Below are 17,666 nucleotides of genomic sequence, written 5' to 3'. Positions count from 1 at the left end.
CAGCTGGTTAGAGAAGTGCAAGTGCTAAGTACTTGGTTGTGAGAGTGTGTTTGTTTGTTTGTTTGTTTTGGTGAACGATCACATTTTCACATTTGTTGTCCATGTGTTGTTGTTTATATTGTTGTTGTTAGACGAGGTTTCACGTAGAACTTGATGAGTAGCTGAAGCTAGCCTTGAACTCCCGATCCTCCTGCCTCCACCTCGTGAGTGCTGGGATTACAGGCTAATGCCAAGCCCAGTTTGAATATTTGATTTTTGCCTTTTTCTGAGAGATTTGGGGATTTCTGGGGAGAGAGGCCTGCAAGTGAAAGGGTGTTGTTGCAACCCCCCTCTGGCCCCCTTCTTAGGCTCCAGGCTATAGAGATGGAATAGGTGAGAGGATTTGGATTCCAGTCCGAGATGTAGACTGAATCCTGCAAGCCCAGCTTACCCTAAATAGTTACAGAGGAGAGAAAATGACGCAGGGGACATGCCTGCCAGCAGCTGCTGGTTAAACCTCTTTGGGAAATGAATTCTCCTCAGGAGAACTGGCTGGCCATGCATATTGTAGAAATAACAAAATGGGCTTTGTTGTTCTCTGGCCTGAACCTACCTGGTCCTCTGCTACGTAGGAGCCTTCAGTGTCCCCAGGGATGCCTGTCTGGGACACTCTGTTCCCAGCCTCACTCTCCCTGTGGACTTTCAGACAGATCTTGGGTATCACCCAGACCCATGCCACCCCCTCCTGGTCTGTGCTGGTGCTTGGAGATCGAAGTAAGAGAAGGAGCACTCCCTTTGTGCCTCCCATCTGCAGAGACAGACCCCTCCCCTTGGTGATGCTTTCGGGCAAGAGCTCCTTTTCCACGAAGGTACCATGGATAGACAAACTGCAGGCATTGCTAGATTTGGTTAATAGCAAACTAGATGACTCTATCAGCCAAGAATTTAGCTGGATCCTTCTCTGTTCTGCTTGCTCAGCTGTCCAATAGAAGACCTGTGGTCTCCAGGAACTCATCCGGTGTGACACACACACACGTGAGGTTATTTACAGATGGGATGACATATTTTATGGAAATATGGTTAGAGTCTCATGGAAATGGAAATGCCGGGTTGACTTTGAAGGCTGTGGTGGCCTCTCAAAGCAGCAGCATAGGAAGTGTCAGAGTAGGTACGCCACAGAGGAGGGCTGGGGGAGACAGGGATGGAAACTGAGTTGTAATCCCTGAGCCCCCCACCTCAGGGCTTCAAAGGAGCAAGGTGCCCAAGACCCAGGGTTTCATTAGATGCATAGATTTGACCAAATCTACTCTCTCTCTCTCTCTCTGTCTCTGTCTCTGTCTCTGTCTGTCTCTCTCTCTCTGAGACAGGATTTCTCTTTGTAGCCCTGGATTCCTAGAACTCACTCTGTAGACCAGGCTGGCCTCAAACTCAGAAATGTACCTGCCTCTGCCTCCCAAGTGCTGGGATTAAAGGCATGCGCCACCACTGCCCACCTTTGACCAAATTTCTTAATGTCCTAAGCCTTTAAATTTGTCGCCACCACCACCTTCCCAGAATAGATGTTGTCTCATCCTTCCCTGCTCCACAGGTGTCCTAAGAGAATCCTGAGAATTGACAAGCTTGAGTAGGCCCGGCTCTGCCTGCATGTTAGCTGCTATGAGGGCTCCTGATACATTTCACGTGCTGCTCAGGCTTCTGACTCAGGCTGTATGAACCACCAAAGAGCCTCATAGTTTCTGCCTCCTGGATTCCTGCTCTTTGTTGTTGTTGTGGTGGTGGTGGTGGTGGTGGTGTCTGGTTGTTTTTCCAGACAAGGTTTTTCTGTGTAGTCTTGGCTGTCCTAGAACTCACTCTGTAGCTCATGCTGGCCTCTCAACTCCCAGAGATCTGCCTGCCTCTGTCTCCCATAGTTCTGGGATTAAAGGTGTGTGCCACCACTGCCCAGCTTGGATCCTGCTCTTGAAGGCTAGAATGTTAAGAGAGATCTGGGGACAGCTTGTGCATTTGCAGAGAAAGGTGGGACCCCTGTAACCCTTGCATCTCATCCACGCCAGAGAAAAAGCCAGCAGACGGAGAAGCAGGAAGTAGCCAGCCAGAGGCTGATTTCCAGAGAGCTGCTCTGACCCCACAGTGGTGTCATCTCCTAGGATAGGATCTCAGCCCATAGCAGATGGCCATCGGCTGCTGCAGCACCAGGCTGCAGAAGCAGGATGTGGTTTTTGGTTTCTGTTTCTGTTTTGACTTGTGCTGTTGCTGTGGCTTGCCTTGGCCCCAGGAAAAAGGAAGTGCCTATGGGTGGGATTGAACTTTCCAGGCCATATGTCATGGTGGTGCAAATGGTGGACGGTGATATGGAGCAGGCTTCCTTAAGACTCTTTCATCCAGGCGATAGGTAGGTGCCAGGGTAACCTTTGCCCCAGCCCTGTTAGGCAGGCTAGGGAAGAGGAGGAAGATGAACAGGTGAGCGAGGGCTGAGGTTCCTGTTTGTAGAGGAATTGGGAGAGATGGGTGAAGCTGAGCACAGCAGCCTCCCTCCACAGGCACAACACATACCTTCAGTGTTCTCTGTGCAGAGTCCTGGCGCACCAGGGAAGGAGCCAACATGGGGACAGGTGAGCTTCTAAAGCAATCATGGCAGGGTATGTTTTATGTCCCCTACCCTCAAACTTTGTCTTGTCTGTTGTCCTCTACCTTTCTAGTTGTTAGTTTAGGTAGCCATGGGAGAGGATCTGCTTCCACTCAGAACCTCTGGGAGGGAGGAAGATGACCCTGGAGTACAGACTGTCATCTCTGTGTTCCACCCATGTGTGGGGGTGATAGTGCCACCTCTCAGGCTGCCCCCATGTGCTGAGCAAAGTTCTGTCTGGAGACCTGCACAGAAGGCTCTGTGTCAAGGGGAGTCTGATAGGAGCTCTGGTACCTTCATTTAATTTCATTATTCCTGAAATAAAGCATCATCTTACTAGTCTTGATAGCCAGGGTTGTAGTTCTATCTATTGTGAAGCAGGATAGTTGTGTGTATCTTACTCAAGATACACAATTTTTTTTATTAAACTAATAAAATTTATTTTAAAATATACAGCTCAGTATTGACATTTTTTAAGTCAGCAAAATAATTTATAATAGTCAAATGCCTCTTAAATATACATGATATCTTCTGAAGCTAAAAGTAATATTCACAGCCCGGCATGGTGGCGCACGCCTTTAATCCCAGCACTCGGGAGACAGAGGCAGGACACCCAGGGCTATACAGAGAAACCCTGTCTCAAAAAACCAAAAAAAAAAAAAAAAAAAGGTAATACTCACTCAACCAGTTTTTAAAATCTATTTGGAACATTAAATGTGATAGAAGTAGAAAAAAAAATCTCTTATGAAGTCCTCTATAAAAGGAAATTGTGACAAGTTCCTGATTAGACAGAAACTGTTCTATCTCCAAGGGAAAATATGCAGTGTAACTGTGGCTTCATAGAATGAGTTAGGTAGTGTTCCTTCTGTTTCTATTTTGTGGAATAGTTTGAAGAGTATTGGTATTAGGTCTTCTTTGAAGGTCTGATAGAACTCTGCACTAAACTCATCTGATCTTGGGCTTTTTTTGGTTGGCAGACTTTTAATGACTGCTTCTATTTCTTTAGGGATGATGGACTGTTTAGATGGTTTATCTGATCCTGATTTAACTTTGGTACCTGGTATCTGTCTAGAAAATTGTCCATTTTGTCTAGATTTTCCAGTTTTGTTGAGTATAGGCTTTTGTAGTAGGATCTGATGTTTTTTGAATTTCCTCAGTGTCTGTTGTTCTATCTCCCTTTTCATTTCTGACTTTGTTAATTTGGATACTGTCTCTGTGCCCTCTGGTTAGTCAAGCTAAGGGTTTATCTATCTTGTTGATTTTCTCAAAGAACCAGCTCCTGAGTTTGTTGATTCTTTGTATAGTTCTTTTTGTTTCTACTTGGTTGACTTCAGCCCTGGGTTTGATTATTTCCTGCTGTCTACTCCTCTTGGGTGTACTTGCTTCTTTTTGTTCTGGAGCTTTCAGGTGTGCTGTTAAGCTGGTAGTGTAAGATACACAATTTTTAAAGATCTGGGGGTATCACTCAGTGGTCAGGCCCTTGTCTAGTGTATGCCAAGTTCTGGGTCCAATCTCTAGTATTGTAAAAAGAAAAGAAAATGTCTTAGGGTTATTATTGAGAGAATTATGTGGCAAAAGGCCTTATGATGTAAGATTTATATCAGCTTCGAGCGAGTTGTTAACCTTACTCTTAAAGGACCTCACCAGTAAGTATTACAGTAGTGGATTATAGTTAAGAGTTGAGGTTTGTTGTTGTTGTTGTTATTGTTGTTGTTTCATTTGTTTTTTTTTTGTTTTGTTTTGTTTTGTTTTTGACATGGTCTCACTATGCAACCCTAGCTGACATCTGACTTGGGGAATTTCTTCTGCCTAAATCTCCTGAGTGCTAAGATTAAAGGGGTGCACCGCCAGGCTCAGCTCAGGTTCAGGGAGGCTTAGCATACTTTCTGCTTTCCTGCATTTCCTTGTGTGGTATACTTAATTCTCTAAATCAGCAGTTCTCAACCTGTGGGTGGCAACTCCCAAAAGACCATCAGAAAACACAGATATTTACATTATTGTTCCTAACCGCAGCAGTTTGAAGTAGCAATGGAATAATATTATGGTCTGGGGTCAACGCAGCATGAGGGATGTATTATTAAAGGGTCACAGCATTAGGACAGTTGAGAACCACTGTTCTAAATGCTAAAACAAAGATCCTGTACTGGTTGCCCTCCATGACGTTTTTGACTACCCTTGTAAATAGAGGTCTCCCCTGCATGGCAGAGTATACTTTAAAGCTAAGAATGGAGCTGGAGTCTAAAATTATATTTCCTTTTAGGTTTCAAAGTGTGCATTCATGCATGGTATAAAAAGGGCCCTAAGACTTAACTAACCCTGCAAGATGATCACCTGGGAACTATCCCAGCCTCTGATGTCTGAATCAACTGCCCTGAGCAGAGAGAGTGGCTGAGAGATGTCAGGTCCTAGGAAAGAAATCTTGGTGGTCTGTTGCTGAGTACTTGGCCTTAGATCTGCTTTTTGGTTGGCCTTGTTGCTTAGAACTGGGGGTGGATTAATCTAATGATAGCCACCTCTTTTATTCCCAGAGACACATGAAAGCCATCCTTCAGCCAGTCAAGAATTAACTGAGCACTGGGGTGAATGCTTATCTACATTGCTGAGAATGGCGTCAAGGTCCAGTCTGATACCAAGACGAGGTTAAATTGGGACAGAGCTGCACAGTGATCCTGATGTCTGTTCCCAGCTACGCAGTCAAGACTGTGATAAGTGAGTATGCCCCAGACATGTAGGGGAATCACTGGCCCAGTCTGCCTTCCTATTTGGCATCTTATCAGCACGGGTACAGGTCTAAGGGTTCAAGTTCTCAGCTTGCTTCCTGTCCAAGGGCTTGTCACAGGAATGGGAGGTGAGCACTGAGCAGTCTCAGGCTATGCCACTATTGGAGCCATCTTATGACTTCTAAGACTGGGCCAGACCCAGATTGGATGACCAGGATAAAACTAGACACCTGGGAGAGTGTGTCTTCATGTTCTGACTCAAGAAGCTCCTGGGTGCTTTCCATCCAAGTAGTGGGGGCTATGTCTTACCTAGAATCCGAATTCTGCCCCATACTATGAACAGTTAATGTACTGGCCCTCAAGGAGTTGGGCTCCTAAGTCCAGACAAACCACACAGGGTGAAAGGCCTTGACTGCAGAGCATGGTGTTCTTATCTGGCCTCTAGCCCAGTCGCCTCTCTGGCTTTTCTTTGATGATACTTTAAAGAATGGCAATTGGATGCTTTCCCTAACCCCTGAGGCCCAAAGACCATTACGTCAGTGCAGAGCAGGCAACACAATGGTGGTATTGGGGATCAGAAAGAAGGAAGCTCCAGAAAGTCAGGGTAGGTAGTTGGCACGTAGGCTGTTTTGGCACTGAGACCAGCTTGATTAGATAGCCTCTAAGAAGCCCATGGGCTGGTCCCTTGGAGCCCAGAGCTGATTCCATACTGGTATATGCAGAGATTGGGAAACAAGGTAACTGGGTTATTTCTCAGCTGTAGATAGATTTTGACTCTCCTAGCTGAGGTAAGAATCTATTTACCAGTTCACTTATGCTTGCAAAGTCATCATGTGCTACTAACAGGTCATTTCAGGACGTGTTCTTGATTTGAGGCCAGAATAGGGTAAGTGGGCCTGGATTTGAGGGGGCCTGGGAAGAGGAGGAAGAGGGTTATGGAGGTCACTGTGAGGATGTAGTGACCTAGATGCCATCACATGGCACAGGTTCTCATAGCAATCTACACTGTTAGTCTGAAGGCTGCCACGCCTTTGACTTGGTAGTTCCACTGCCTGAATTAATCCTGGAGAGATCTGCCATGCTGGGCATGGGGGCACACTCCCCACTTGGAGGGCAGAGACAGGCAGCTATCTAGATAGAGGAAAGCCTGGGCTTCCCCAGTTTGGGATGGGGAAGGGGATAGAAGGCAGGAAGGAAGCAAAGAAAGAAAAAAAGCAAGCTAGCAGAATGCACATCTTTAATTGAGAGGCAGGAGGATCAGTAGTTTGAAGCCAGCCTTGGATCAATGACTCTGTCTCAAAGAAACAAAAATGGTGGAAGGAAGGAAGAAAGGAAGGGAGGAAGAGACAAGGGAGGGGAGGAAAGGAGAGGAGGGATAGATAGATCTTTTATTATGAAATAATCTCAAACAAGAAAATGGCAATATTTCTTTTGTTACAGACATGGAAGATATTTCTGTGCTGTTCTCTGTAATAGGGGAAATGGAAAACAGTTATTACCTTTGTTCAACATCTTAGTCAAGTAAATTATAGTTTTCCACTTGGTGGGACATTATATAGCTATTCTAAGGATGAACACACAGGCTGTAGAACTTGGAAAAGACTGTGAAAACAGAAAGTAAGAGAGTGCGTCCCAGTGCCTTCCGCTGCACCTGTGGGCAGATAGCAAAGAGGAAGAGATACTGACTCTGTGACCTAAGTCTACTTATGATTGCTCTTCCTTTCTGTGGTGCCAGAATAGGCTTCTTCTACAGCAGTTTCTTGTAAGAACGCACCATTAATAGTGACTTTCTCTAAGAATGGGGGGCGGGGAGCTTTTGTTTGCTAAGTCATTCCTTCCTATAATATTTAAATTTTAGCTGGAGCATGTGTTATTTTAGTAATTGAAATAAAACAATAAAGATATTTTTAAATTTTAGAATTAAAACCTCTTAAAAGGCAATCTCCCCAAAGAGAGGAGAGGAGAGGAGAAAAACTGAGTCAGCTAGCTCTTTATTCCCATTGTGTTTAAGGCCTTGGGCCTGTTTGGGCCCATCTATCTGTCTACCCACCCACCTACCCGCCCACCCGCCTATCCATCCATCCATCTATGCATTCATTATTAGGCACTATTGCCAGGCACCAGTGAAGAAAACTAAGACTCACCACTTCCAGAGTTCTCATTGCAATAGGAAAAAGGCCATAAACAGCAGTAGACTATTAGAGAATGCTACAGAGAAGGTGACATGGGATGGTGTGAGTACCATGGGATGGTGTGAGTACCATGGGATGGTGTGAGTACCATGGGATGGTGTGAGTACCATGGGATGGTGTGAGTACCATGGGATGGTGTGAGTACCATGGGATGGTGTGAGTACCATGGGATGGTGTGAGTACCATGGGATGGTTGAGTAACAAACATCCACCTTTGATTGGGGATCAGGTCAGTCTCAGAGGGGTGAGAGCCGAGTTGAGTGACAGCAGAGAGACACATGAAGGTCCTAGAAGAGCATTCTAGTCAGGACACAGAATGCCTAGCCTGTGCCCTTAGCTGCAGGTCATCCATTGTTTCCCAAGCCCAGTGAATCTCTGGGCCAGGACAGACTCCAATCCCTGGTCCATCACCTTCATCTTTCCCATCTGGGATGGGAGTCCTTTTCATCTTTTAGTCTGAGTCCTTCCAAAGTCAGGGGTGGGATAGTTGTTTCTGACACCCTGGCTGTTACTGCTCTGGACAGATGGTCCCTCCGGACATTCTGTACACAGGCCGCTGCTCTTGGCTGGCATTTCCAAAGCGGGGCTGAGCTGGGTCAGATTTCCATACCAGGGTGGATTGGCACTTAGGAAAGTACTGGGTAATGTGTGCCCTGGCAAAGGGTCTTTAAACGGCTCATGACTTGAAGCCCTGAAGGGTGGCTTCGCCATGGCTGTGAGGCTCAGCTTTGACCTTGGAATGTTTATGTGTGGCTCCTGCCAGAATTTGGTCTGAGAAATAGGCTTGGAGTCTGTTATGTCTAACACTTAGTGGTGAACTTGGTTGATGGCCCAGTGAGAAAGTAATAAGTTTTCCATGAGTCTTATTACTCCCAATACCATCTCAGTATTTAGAGACAGCACCTTGGAAATAGTATCATAGAGGAGCCTGTAGCTGGCTTTTGGAGCAGTACAGGTGCTGATCAGGGGTGGAGCCAGGCTTATGAGGGTCTAATTCCCACCCCAGCCATTTAGATCTATAAGAATATAGGCTAATTATATAAATTTTTCTGCCTCATTTTTCCCCTCTGTAAAATGGGCTTCAGAATTCTCTGCATTAAAACATAGAAAGTGCTGAGAAAGGTTATTATTGTCACTTGAGAGGTAGGGGGACCTCATCAGGGCCTTCAGTGTGATACCCAGGGGCCTGTCATGAGAACGAAGGGCCTGTCAAGAGAAAGTTGGTAGCATCTGAGTTAGCCACTGACCACAGGCACTAGCCTCCGTGGCCCATGCAGGCCTTGAAGCATGTGTTTTCCTGTCTCTACGTTGATGACAAGAGAAACTCAAGGCCATTTGAGGTCCGGCAATAACTCAGATGTAGAATGATCACACACACACACACACACACACACACACACACACACACATTGACCCTCAGCCCCAATCCTTTTAGGGACAAGACTCAAGGTCTTTCCTGCCTTGCCCCAGAGATCTCCTAGATGGGCTGTGTGGCTTCTCAGAGCGTGGGTTAGTAATGATTTGGGTGCCTGGGGTGAGGAGTAAGCTCGGAAAGAGAATGAGATGCCAAGCCTAGCAAGATGCTCCCCTGGGCAACAATCCCAAGAGCCATTGTGTTATAGAATCTTAGCTTCCTGGAACAAGATCAGAATTTAAGGCAAAACCAAAGCCATTCCATCTGGCTGTGCCTATCCTGATCTCTCTCTCTCTCTCTCTCTCTCTCTCTCTCTCTCTCTCTCTCTCTCTCTTTCTCTCTCTCTCCCTGTGTGTGTATGTGTTTTTGAAGCAGGGTTTCACTCTGTAGACCAGGCTGGTCTTGAACTCATAGACATTTGCCTCCTGAGTGGTGGTGGCATGCACCACCACTGCCAGGTTTATCCTGGTCTCCTCAAGCTGATTTCACATGTCTCCACTGCCCAGTCTGTGTCATACTATCCTGTGACAGAGCTCAGCACATTCTGAGAGCTTCAGGTGAGATATTCCTAGGGACAGGATATAAGAAGCCAGCTTCCTTGTCCCCACCACCCGTTCCCTCATATTGACAAATCCCTTGAGTTTTGATCCTTCTCAGGAACACTGTATTCTTTCTCCAACAAGTGTGAGCAGGTGAAATCACCCACATTCTTCAAATGCCTTTTTCCCATGCTTCCAACCCATAATCTCCTGTGTGCCACCATGAATGTGTTTGCTTGGATCGTCCCATCTTTAGAGGCTGTCATCCACTGAGCTGCTGGCCCCTGCTGTAGACTTTCCCAGGGCTGATTCCAGAGCTGAGAAAGGAGTTATTGGAAAGAGCATAAGGGTAAGGAAGCCGGATGAAGGGAGGGCACAATAAGGACTGGGCCTGTTGGCCTCAGAGGAGGATGGGATGAGACCAACCTAGATGTAAATTCAGACACAACACCTACGGTAATTAGAGATGGGAGTTGGGTGTGACATTCTGAAATGTTCTCAAATCAGTACTCTACCTTTCATCTGAGTACCTCCCACTACAAGGAGTTGCATCCCAACCAAAAAGACTCACCACACAAAAGACTGCACCCAACTAGGTCTTTCAGTTGGCCATATTCATCCTGCGTGGACCAGCTGTGTTCTCCTGCTAAAATCCCTTGAACAAGGTCTGACCTCTGCTGTCTAGAAATGGAACCATGCCTGAGGCTCCCTCTGTTCCTTCTTCTGTCTTCCCCCTATTTTCTGAGTTGGTCCCCTTTTGTCCTATGTTCCCTCACCCTTAGACATATATTCCTTCTATCTTGCATCTGCTGCTGAAGTTTTGAAGTCCAGCTCTTCCCAGTTACCTGGAAAGCTGGAGCCAATGGTTCCCAGCTGAGAAAACATTTTTGGCTATTCCAGGAAGAGGAGATCAGCGACAAAGTAGAGCAGGGTTTAAAGTCAACCTGAAGAAGGGGAGGAGTGGGTTAGGGAAGGAGCACAGTAGCAGGACATTTGCCTAGCATGTACAGGGTCTGAATTTGAGCCCCAGCAACACACACACACGCACACGAATGTACCCATACACTCAAAGAAACTACATGCACATACACATGTGTACACACATGCATGTGCACACATGCACTTACACAAACTGCATGAACATACACACATACAATGTGCACCCATGTACTCATAGAAACTGTATGTACATACACACGTATAGACACACACATATGCACACATGCCCTTACACAAACTACATGAACATACATACACACACACACACACACACACACACACAAGTTGGCTTATAAGAGATCTACATAGTCATGCCAAGCCACTTCAGGGGAGACCACTTGAGTGGGACACTCCCTATCCCAGGATTCCTTGCATAGGGAGGAGTCAGGCTTGAGTGCAGGACAGACAGACCTAAGTTCAAAGAGGCCTGAATCATGTTAGGAGACCCAGTAGTCTTGGACCTCTATGTCTGGACCACCTGTGCTCCCTCCCATGCCTCACCCCTGCATTTCCCAGTCACCCACGCCTGCTCTCTCTTGGTCTGTGAAGAAAATTTACAAAACAGAGGACCTTTGCAAGGCTGTGCCTGGGCATGCTTGCTCTTTCATTCTGTCCTGGTTTCAAGCCTGACCCTCAGGGCTGGCCTTTCCTCTTAATTCATCTCTGGGCAGCCACAGGGAAGCAGGGGCCTCACATTGGCTCTCCCAGGCTATATGTGTGGGACTATTGTTTCACAGGGTTTCCTGGTTCCATGGCTCGATGTCCCGTAAGCCTGCTTAGCAGGGAAAGCTGCCAGTGGCTGCCTAGGACAGGGACATAGTGACCCTGCCTGAAGTGGGAGGTGATCCAACTAGCAGCAGAAGCTATGCCAGAAAGGACAGGATCCTTGCAGGATTATTTGTGTGTATTTTGGTTTTAATATTTTTAATGTATATTCATATATGTGTGCTCATGCATTTGCCTGAATGTATGTAAGTGTGCCATGTGCATGTAGTTACCACAGGGGCCAGAAGAGAACATTGGAGCCCCTGGAATTTGAGTTACAATCAATTATGAACCACTATGTGGCTGCTTGGTACTGAATGCTAGTCCTCTGTAAGAATGACAAATGGTCTGGACCTGAGTCATTTCTCTAGCTTTGGGATATCAGGCAGGACTTTGGTCCAGACAGGATCTAGGGTTCCTGAGGGCAGTCAGTACACTGCGTTCACATCTAACTTGTGAAGTGTATTGAGGAGAAGCACAGAAAGCAAAACCTATATCAGTTTTATGTGACTTCAGGTTTCCTTGGGTCCATTTATTTGTCAAGTTTAGAGTATACAGAAAATGGAATGAAGAATCACATACAGTCACAACCACAGACAGTTTGTAGCTGGATGTTTTGCACATTTACATGGGGATGCACCTTTGCAAAATCAAAGCTTCCAGTCCTGACATTTTTCTTTTCACATTGTGTGAAATGTCCCTCAGATGGCTACTGGGGTTAGCCTCAGGATGAATCGTAGCAAAGTGAGGGCTGACTGTTGCGACAGGTGAACAAGGTTTGTGGAGGTGGCACACAGGGCAGGAGACAACTCTTGAATATTGTAGGATTTGCAGGTTCGTGGACTGTGGCAGATTGGAGTGGGGGTCAGGGGATTCAAAGACAGCAAACGAGAAGCGCATCCCAGCCAAGACAGCGATACTGGGATCCGAAGCATAGGGCTGGCTGGGATCCAGAGGCAGAGCTGAGCCTAGGAGGACACTGCCAGCTATCTCTGAGGGATGCTGATGTTGAAGATCCACTAATGGGCTTTTAATGGGGAGAAACAGCAGACTGGCATTTTAGAAAGACACACTTTTGTTATGGACTTGAACTGTAAGCAGGCAAGGCAAAGGCTGAAAGACTTTTAGAGCTGCCTGGTGAGATACAGTTGAACCTGAACAGCAGCAACAAGGAGATGGATTCCCAAGGGATTTTAAAGGTACCTTAACTAATGAGATGTTCACAGACATGCCTTAATTTAAAAAGCAGGATAGGAAGAATGCCTTTTTATTTATTGAAAATAATTTAAATAATTTTAATATTAAAAGTATCTTGAATAGGGGCTGGAGATGCACTCAGTTGATTTGAGTCCTCACCTCGCACTCAGGAAGCCATGGGTTTGACTCCCACTGCATACGTGTGCACTGTGCAGTGCTGCATGCCTGTAATCCTAGCACTTGGTGGGTAGAGGCAAGAGGATCAGAACTTCAAGGTTATCTTTGGCTACATAGTGATTCAAGCGCCAGACTTTGGTATGTCAGACCCTGCCACGCACAAAACTCTTTAATGGACATATAGTGATTGTTAGTACTTACGAGATACAGTGTGATCTTTCCATGCCTGGTCACAGTGTCTTATCAGATCAGGATAATTGGCACTATCACCTGAGATATGAATCGTTTTTTGAGAACACTCAGAATCCTCCCAACTCGATATTTTGAGATATGCAATGCATTGAAATCAACCATAGCTAACCTAGCATACTCCAGGACATTAGAAATTATTCTTTCTCTTTAACTGTCCTCCCAGGCCATTAATTATGATCTCCTTCCCTTCTTTCTCTGTCTTGGCCAGAGTGAAAAAACACTTGTTGGTTGGGCTGGCTTGCTTGTGGGCTGGTGACTTACAAACATGAGATATACATGTTTATCCATGAGATAAGTCCTAGTCTGCCAAGTCCAAGAGGAAGATGAGAAACTGATGGAACAGGGTCACCCCGGCTTAACCTCCCCAGCCGAGCACAGAACAGAGCCCCAGGTGACTCAGCCTTGTGATTTAGGCCAGCTGAGATCTTCTGACCCACAGATGCCTGAGCTACAATAGGAAATGATGGGGTAGGATACGGTACATTGGGGATGGTATGCTTGGCGACGTTTGCTAAAGATTGAGGACTACCGTCATCCCTCTGCCAAGTGCAGTCCTGTATACACACAGGGGTGTGACAGTGAACCCGTCATACAGGTCCCTACACTCAGAAACTCAGTTTAAGGTTACAGGGCCTCTCAATTCTAACTGGTTGCTTGGTGGTGCCATCTAACAGGAGCAGGCAAAGGAGAAAAGCTGGTTTTGGGTAAAGATACTGAATTGATTTAGGAAGGAGCTTGAGGTGCCCACGGGACATCAGGAGGAGGAGGAGGAAGAAGAAGAAGAGGAGGAATAATCTAGGAAAGAGAAGGAATCCAGTTGTATTACTGAAGGAAGCGGTCTAGGCTTTGACGGCCAAGAGGATAAGATAAGGTCTGGCTTGGGACTGAAAATGGAACTGAACAGAATTAATTGACATCAGAGGGTAGAGTGCTGTGGAAACTCAGATGAGGAAGAGGATTTATGACTGGGGAGAGGAGACTTTGGCTCTAACGGTCACCCAGACACCGAGGCTGTGCTGGTGAGTGTGAGAAGGCATACCAAACAGAAAAAACCCAATCCAGGCAGGGAGACCTTGGATGGTGAGAACCAAGTGGAAGGGATGTATTTGGGGCCTTGACTGTCAGGCCAAGGATGCTATCATGTTTCATTAGGAGAAGGGGGAGCCTTTGGAGCTATACAGAGCTATGTGTGAGGTTGAGTCTGGAGTGGGAATCGGGAGCAGGTTGTAGTCTAAGGGCCTCCGTTTAGAGACCTTGGGGTGTGGGGCAGATACTAATCCCTTCCAGTCTCACATATAAACTCGCTCTCTCTCTTCCTTCTCCCTCCCCTCACCCTCTCCCTCTCTTTCTTTTCTCCCCTTTATCCTCTCTCTTCCCCTCTACCCACCCTCCCTCAGATCTCTTGAAGCTCAGGTGGACAGGAACTCACTATGTAGTTAAGGATGTCCTTGAACTTCTGACCCTCCTTGCGTCTACTCTTTAACACCCAAGTTTTGGGGTTATGGTCATGTTCTGCTGTACTTGGTTTGCACAGTGCTGGGGATTAAACGCAGGGCCTCTGCATGATAGGCAACCCCCCTTCCCTTTTTGTTTTTGTTTTTGTTTTGATACAGGGTCTTGCTATGTCTCCCTGACTGGCCTGGAACTTGCAGTCTTCCTGTCTCAGCCTTCCCAGTGCTAAGCTTACAGGCACACACAACCACACTTGGCTTCATATGAGTTTCAATTAAGAACCAGTGTTTTAGAATATAGTTAAGGCACAAGGGTGGATAAATATTACTGCAGTGAGGCCTGCGTACCTAAGAGATGGTATTAGGATTCTCGGTCAGCTGGGAAAACAACAGGTGCCACCTTGATAACCTCTGTCCCTTGTCCTACCTGGGAGAGAGGATTGGTAGATAGCAGGCCAGATGCACATTGGTAGCTGACAAAACTTCTTATTCTTGATAAACTATGAGATCTCCCTCACTAACCTCTGCATAAACAAGATTGTATTGTTTAGAGTCTTACAGGGGAGAGGCCCGGGGCCATAGCTGGATAACAGGGCTGTAAAAGAGTCACACTCTCAAAAGAGTTCACTCAGAAGTTGGAGAGCTTGTGGAATCATAAGGGCTCATGTATCAAAAAGTAAATAGACTGGATTCTGATTGCGGGGCCGCATGAGTGGTCCAGACCGTCTACAATAGAGAGCTAGGAGAGAGACAGAGGCCTGAGAGACAGAGGCCTGAGAGACAGAGGCCTGAGAGACAGAGGCCTGAGAGACAGAGGCCTGAGAGACAGAGGCCTGAGAGGCGGGCTTTGGGGAAGGATGGTGGGAGGTGAAGACTGGCAGTGGGGTCTGAGAGAGGAGGGAAGAAAAGCTAGCCAAGTCTCCTCTACTGTAGCAGTTACAAATAAAACGTGACCACAATGATATCATATTTAGGTATCTAGTCTAGGACAGCCATTATGAGGCAAACAAAGCCTAAATGTTGATACAAAGAAGGGATACAAAGAAGCTCGAATTTGTACATGTTCTGCCAAGGATGTAAAATATATAAAACAATACCACATATATATATGCACTTGCTTAAAGCCATGCAAACTGGGCGTGGTGGCATACACTTGTAATGCCAAAGACAAAGAGGTAGTAGGATTCGGTCATCTTCAGCTACACAGAGAATATATATATGCACATGCACCACATGTGCGCAGTGCCCACAGAGGCCAGAGAAGAGTGTCAGCTCCCCTAGAACGGAGTTCCAGACAGGTGCCAGGTGGGTGCTGTCCAGCCCAGTACTATGGTTGTTCAGAAAGGCAACAACAAAGTTGCCCTGTCTCCTAATAGTTCTACTGCCAGGTACGGAGCCAAAGGAGCTGGGAGTGGGCCTTGAGCAGATACTGGTTCACCTGTGTGGGCCAGCACTGCTCAAAAGCAGGAGTCATCTGGTGTCTGTGAACAGCAGAGAAACAATGTTCAGCCCAGTAGAAGTAGCTTCTACCTTTGAAAAGGATGGGTTTGCTCAGATGCAGACTACAACCCAAATAAACCTTGAGCAATAAATTTAAGTCCAATATATCAGCTGTGAGAGAAAAATTATGAGCATTGTCAAGTTGATTGAGGCTAAAGCAATGGCTGCCAGAAGCTGGGGGAAGGAGGGGTGGAGAGAGTGGGAGTTAATAACATAGCTTTCTTTTTGGAGACAAGGCCCAACGTAGCCCAGGGTGGCCCTTGAATTCTCTGTGTAGCTGAAGATGACCGAATCCTACTACCTCTTTGTCTTTGGGATTACAAGTGTATGCCACCACGCCCAGTTTGCATGGCTTTAAGCAAGTTCGTCAACTGAACAAAATCCCAGCCCTTGTGCACATATTCTATTTGGGATGATGGGAAGGTTCAGGAAACCATGGTAGTAATGATTGTACAATATTGTGAATGTTCTTTTTTTTTTAACTTTAATTTAATTTTTTTGTTTTGTTTTGTTTTTACACTCCAGATTTTATCCCCTTCCCGGTCCACCTTCTGACTGTTCCACATCCCATACCTCCTCCCCCCGTACCCCCCAGCTCCACAAAGATGTCACCACCCCCAACCCCCCACCTCACCAGACCTCTCCACTCCCTGGGGCCTCCAGTCTTTTGAGGGTTAGGTGCATCTTCTCTGACTGAACCCAGACCCAGCAGTCCTCTGTTGTATATGTGTTGGGGGCCTCATATCAGCTGGTGTATGCTGCCTGGTTGGTGGTCCAGTGTCTGACAGATCTTGGGGGTCCAGACTGAGACTGCTGGTCCTCCTTCTTAGCTTCTTCCAGCTTTTCCCTAACCCAACCTCAGGGGTCAGCAGCTTCTGTCCATTGGTTGGGTGCAAATATCTGCATCTGACTCTTTCAGCTGCTTGTTGGGTCTTTATCAGGGGCCAGTCATGATAGGTTCCTTTTTGTGAGTACTTCATAATACAGTAATAGTATCAGATCTTGGAGCCTCCCTTGAGCTGGATCCCACTTTGGGTCTGTTGCTGGACCTCCTTTTCCTCAGGCTCTTCTCCACTTTTGTCCCTTCAGTTGTTTCAGACAGGAACAATTATGGGTCAGATTTTTTGACTGTGGGATGGCAACCCCCTCTCTCACTTGATGCCCTGTCTTTCTGCTAGAGGTGGGCTCTAGAAGTTACCTCCCCGCACTGTAGGGCATTTCATCTAAGGTCCCACCCTTTGAATTCTGAGAATCTCTCACCTCCCAGGTCTCTGGTGTATTCTGGAGGCCCCCCCCCCCACCTCCTACCTCCTGAGGTTATCTGTTTCCATTCTTTCTGCTGGCTCTCGTGGCTTTAGTCCTTTCCTTCCACCTGATCATGTTCCCCTCTTCCTTTCTGTCCCCTGGGTGGGGAACACCCAGGTCCCCCCTCCCTCCCCACTCCTGTGATTGCTTTCTTCTTCCTCCCAAGTGGGAGTGAGGCATCCTCACTTGGACCCTTCAGCTTGTTAACCTTTTTGAGTTCTGTGGACTGTATCTTGAGTATTCTGTACTTTTTAGCGAACATCCACTTATTAGTGAGTACATAGTGAATGTTCTTAATGCTATTGAATCCTACACTTAAAAACTATAAAATATGGCAATCTATATGAGAGAGGAATATATGAGATCGAGACTCAAAAATTGTTAAAATAGTGTGTATGTATGAGGGAAGAGAGAGAGAGAACTCAGAAATATGAATGACCTGGAGTAGATGGGGAAGAAATAAGGTTCCCAGTGGTCCTGGTGAGAAAGGAAAAGACCAATGGGTCAGGACAGCTAACTCTTCAGATAACCATAAATATTACAGAATTCA

The 17,666-nt window shown here is 46.4% G+C and overlaps 1 protein-coding gene across 13 annotated transcripts in view; it reads left to right on the top strand.

Moving 5' to 3' along the window:
* Positions 1 to 17,666, top strand: part of Tmem229b (transmembrane protein 229B) — a 45,765-nt gene that overhangs the window by 24,485 nt on the left and 3,614 nt on the right. For 5 of the 13 annotated variants that reach the window (XM_006515914.2, XM_006515913.2, XM_006515909.3 and 2 more), the window contains exon 2: positions 5,134 to 5,314. The exons of 3 other annotated variants lie outside the window; for them this stretch is intronic. The gene's annotated coding sequence lies outside the window, so the exon portion shown is untranslated. Of the gene's footprint in view, positions 1 to 1,354; positions 2,372 to 2,552; positions 2,619 to 5,133; positions 5,315 to 17,666 lie in introns of those variants that run through there. 5 more of the 13 variants (XM_011244117.3, XM_030246734.1, NM_001364891.1 and 2 more) reach the window with 3 other exon arrangements.

The sequence above is a fragment of the Mus musculus genome, chromosome 12, assembly GCF_000001635.26.
Source record: "Mus musculus strain C57BL/6J chromosome 12, GRCm38.p6 C57BL/6J".
Classification (NCBI taxonomy): domain Eukaryota; kingdom Metazoa; phylum Chordata; class Mammalia; order Rodentia; family Muridae; genus Mus; species Mus musculus.
Note: the sequence above shows the minus strand (reverse complement) of the source record. Positions and strands in the feature narration are given on the sequence as shown.